This window comes from Cherax quadricarinatus, chromosome 23 (genome assembly GCF_038502225.1).
Source record: "Cherax quadricarinatus isolate ZL_2023a chromosome 23, ASM3850222v1, whole genome shotgun sequence".
Taxonomy (NCBI): Eukaryota; Metazoa; Arthropoda; class Malacostraca; order Decapoda; family Parastacidae; genus Cherax; species Cherax quadricarinatus.
Window position 1 is genome coordinate 2,668,995 of NC_091314.1, and position 5,000 is coordinate 2,673,994.

A 5,000-nucleotide genomic window follows, 5' to 3' on the forward strand; every position below is an offset into this window, starting at 1 on the left:
TCAGTGCGTATATCTCTCAGTATGTATATCTCTCAGTATGTATATCTCTCAGTGTGTATATCTCTCAGTATGTATATCTCTCAGTGTGTAGATCTCTCAGTATGTATATCTCTCAGTATGTATATCTCTCAGTGTGTATATCTCTCAGTGTGTATATCTCTCAGTGTGTATATCTCTCAGTGTGTATATCTCTCAGTGTGTATATCTCTCAGTATGTATATCTCTCAGTGTGTACATCTCTCAGTGTGTATATCTCTCAGTGTGTATATCTCTCAGTGTGTATATCTCTCAGTGTGTATATCTCTCAGTGTGTATATCTCTCAGTGTGTATATCTCTCAGTGTGTATATCTCTCAGTATGTATATCTCTCAGTATGTATATCTCTCAGTGTGTATATCTCTCAGTGTGTATATCTCTCAGTGTGTATGTCTCTCAGTGTGTATATCTCTCAGTGTGTATATCTCTCAGTGTGTATATCTCTCAGTGTGTATATATCTCAGTGTGTATATCTCTCAGTGTGTATATCTCTCAGTGTGTATATCTCTCAGTATGTATATCTCTCAGTGTGTATATCTCTCAGTGTGTATATCTCTCAGTGTGTATATCTCTCAGTGTGTATATCTCTCAGTGTGTATATCTCTCAGTGTGTATATCTCTCAGTATGTATATCTCTCAGTGTGTATATCTCTCAGTGTGTATATCTCTCAGTGTGTATATCTCTCAGTGTGTATATCTCTCAGTGTGTATATCTCTCAGTGTGTATATCTCTCAGTGTGTATATCTCTCAGTGTGTATATCTCTCAGTGTGTATATCTCTCAGTGTGTATATCTCTCAGTGTGTATATCTCTCAGTGTGTATATCTCTCAGTGTGTATATCTCTCAGAGTGTATATCTCTCAGTGTGTATATCTCTCAGTGTGTATATCTCTCAGTGTGTATATCTCTCAGTGTGTATATCTCTCAGTGTGTATATCTCTCAGTGTGTATATCTCTCAGTGTGTATATCTCTCAGTGTGTATATCTCTCAGTATGTATATCTCTCAGTGTGTATATCTCTCAGTGTGTATATCTCTCAGTGTGTATATCTCTCAGTGTGTATATCTCTCAGTGTGTATATCTCTCAGTGTGTATATCTCTCAGTGTGTATATCTCTCAGTGTGTATATCTCTCAGTATGTATATCTCTCAGTGTGTATATCTCTCAGTGTGTATATCTCTCAGTATGTATATCTCTCAGTGTGTATATCTCTCAGTGTGTGTATCTCTCAGTGTGTATATCTCTCAGTGTGTATATCTCTCAGTGTGTATATCTCTCAGTGTGTGTATCTCTCAGTGTGTATATCTCTCAGTGTGTATATCTCTCAGTGTGTATATCTCTCAGTGTGTATATCTCTCAGTGTGTATATCTCTCAGTGTGTATATCTCTCAGTGTGTATATCTCTCAGTGTGTATATCTCTCAGTGTGTATATCTCTCAGTGTGTATATCTCTCAGTGTGTATATCTCTCAGTGTGTATATCTCTCAGTGTGTATATCTCTCAGTGTGTATATCTCTCAGTATGTATATCTCTCAGTGTGTATATCTCTCAGTGTGTATATCTCTCAGTGTGTATATCTCTCAGTGTGTATATCTCTCAGTGTGTATATCTCTCAGTGTGTATATCTCTCAGTGTGTGTATCTCTCAGTGTGTATATCTCTCAGTGTGTATGTCTCTCAGTGTGTATATCTCTCAGTGTGTATATCTCTCAGTGTGTATATCTCTCAGTGTGTATATCTCTCAGTGTGTATATCTCTCAGTGTGTATATCTCTCAGTGTGTATATCTCTCAGTGTGTATATCTCTCAGTGTGTATATCTCTCAGTGTGTATATCTCTCAGTGTGTATATCTCTCAGTGTGTATATCTCTCAGTGTGTATATCTCTCAGTGTGTATATCTCTGAGTGTGTATATCTCTGAGTGTGTATATCTCTCAGTGTGTATATCTCTCAGTGTGTATATCTCTCAGTGTGTATATCTCTCAGTATGTATATCTCTCAGTGTGTATATCTCTCAGTATGTATATCTCTCAGTGTGTATATCTCTCAGTGTGTATATCTCTCAGTATGTATATCTCTCAGTGTGTATATCTCTCAGTGTGTATATCTCTCAGTGTGTATATCTCTCAGTGTGTATATCTCTCAGTGTGTATATCTCTCAGTGTGTATATCTCTCAGTGTGTATATCTCTCAGTGTGTATATCTCTCAGCGTGTATATCTCTCAGTGTGTATATCTCTCAGTTTGTATTTCCCTCAGTGTGTATATCTCTCAGTTTGTATATCTCTCAGTGTGTATATCTCTCAGTGTGTATATCTCTCAGTGTGTATATCTCTCAGTGTGTATATCTCTCAGTGTGTATATCTCTCAGTGTGTATATCTCTCAGTGTGTATATATACCAAGAATTCCTTTAAATCTTTATTCCAGAGAATAAAATATTGTTAAATGATAATGAGCAGGTTAGATGAATGGTTATTATTATTATTATTATTATTATTATTATTATTATTATTATTATTATTATTATTATTATTATTATTATTATTATTATTATTATTATTATTATTATAATTATTATTATTATTATTATTATTATTGTTATTATTATTATTATTATTATTATTATTATTATTATTATTATTATTATTATTATTATTATAGTTACAAAGAATCACTAAACCCATAGGAATCATTTAGTCCCTAGAAAATGGAACGTAAATAGGGTTTAATCCAAAGAAAATGAGATCCATTTCCCTGGATCATGAGCTCTTCTCTATCATTCCAGTCAGTAGACGAGATGCAGTTTCAGTGACGCTCCTGGATGGAACCCTCTTCACTTCTATGAGACTAACTAAGTGTCCTCAATGGTCTTACCAGTTCATTAACTGGAGACAGAATAAGATCAGGGGATCAGTCCCTCATCAAGTGCTTCCAGTTTCCTTCTAGGCAGAGGGAGTGATTATCTAATCACCTACTGTCTCCAAGTAATAAGCAATGTCTGCAGTTGACGAAGCCGCTGGTTGGCTAAACGTCTTCAAAACAAGAACACCCAGGTGTTGCACATGTGTCTAATGTTGCACATGTGTTAGACACATGTGCAACATATTTCTACCTCGTGAGCGTGGAGAGGTTATCTCTCCCCAGAGGACCATTGGCGAGGCAGCCAAGTCTGGAAAAACATACACTGGAAGGGAAGAAAGACGAAGTTACTTGGCAGGTAAAGCAATTTAAGGTAATTTATATATTTTTTCACCGGTTTAGTGTAGGTGGTGATAATAAGGAAGTAGATGGTGATAATGAGGAAGTAGGTGGTGGTAATGAGGAAGTAGGTGGTGGTAATGAGGAAGCAGGTGGTGATAATGAGGAAGTAGGTGGTGATAATGAGGAAGTAGGTGGTGATAATGAGGAAGTAGGTGGTGATAATGAGGAAGTAGGTGGTGATAATGAGGAAGTAGGTGGTGATAATGAGGAAGTAGGTGGTGATAATGAGGAAGTAGGTGGTGATAATGAGGAAGGAGGTGGTGATAATGAGGAAGTAGGTGGTGATAATGAGGAAGTAGGTGGTGATAATGAGGAAGTATGTGGTGATAATGAGGAAGGAGGTGGTGATAATGAGGAAGTAGGTGGTGATAATGAGGAAGTAGGTGGTGATAATGAGGAAGTAGGTGGTGATAATAAGGAAGTAGGTGGTGATAATAAGGAAGTAGGTGGTGATAATAAGGAAGTAGGTGGTGATAATAAGGAAGTAGGTGGTGATAATGACGAAGTAGGTGGTGATAATAAGGAAGTAGGTGGTGATAATAAGGAAGTAGGTGGTGATAATAAGGAAGTAGGTGGTGATAATGAGGAAGTAGGTGGTGATAATGAGGAAGTAGGTGGTGATAATGAGGAAGTAGGTGGTGATAATGAGGAAGTAGGTGGTGATAATGAGGAAGTATGTGGTGATAATGAGGAAGGAGGTGGTGATAATGAGGAAGTAGGTGGTGATAAGGTAGAAGATTTGTGTGAGGGAATTAAGAGTGATAATGTGGAATTATATGTGTATTCTTCCAGTCACTGTCTTGTGATAGACTGGATGACTTCAATCTTTAAACACAAGATATTCCAAGCCAGTGATCATACCCTCTTAAATTACTTGTTCTCTCTAGACTGGAATATTACAAATACAAAAAATCATAGTGCAAAGCATACAGTAATCTGAAGACTCAGAGGATGCATAGTATTTCCAGCACTTCGAGTATTTCGAGACTGGCGGAATTACAGAACTGGATTATGTAGAGAGTGAGAAAAAATCTTCACTCTCTTTTAAATTCAGTCAAGAATCTAAATTACTGGGAACGCTTGAAGTCGAAGATTTATAATTTACACCTGGAACACTTCGGAGGAACTTGTCTTAAATCTGCACAAGAGTATCACCAGAGGGTGCAAAATACCACCGTCCTTTGCAGGCCCGTTTATCCGTCCTGTCCTATGCTCATGTACTCTGTAACCAAGGAGATCTGTTTGTGACATGATAAAACCCACTGTGTGGGCGAAACGTTGTCAATTAAGGATCACAATATACTGCATTTGTGGTTATTTTTCCAAGTGTAAAGGGATGAAGGGTTCAACACCCTCCCTTTATACATAAGGGGAATTACAAGGCCACCCGTGACTGTTCTGAGCTTCGTAGGTTAAACAGCTCGTTCCCTGAACCTTAGGGCAGTACTGCATATATTGCACAGCGTGAGGCTAGTGCTAACAGTCTATTTGTTCAGGCCATCAACTAGGCCTGGTCTGGGACGAAGCCCGAGGGACGTTGATCCCTTAAATCGTTTACGGGTAACCTTCAGGTAAGCTGTTTCTATGAAACACGGGGTTGTGGATGGTGTTGCGTCCGGTCCATTGGTAACACCTCAACACCCTGTGTGGTGTCAGGTGTTGCGTTGCACCAGTCTGCAACACTAAGACGTTGCCCTGGTATTCT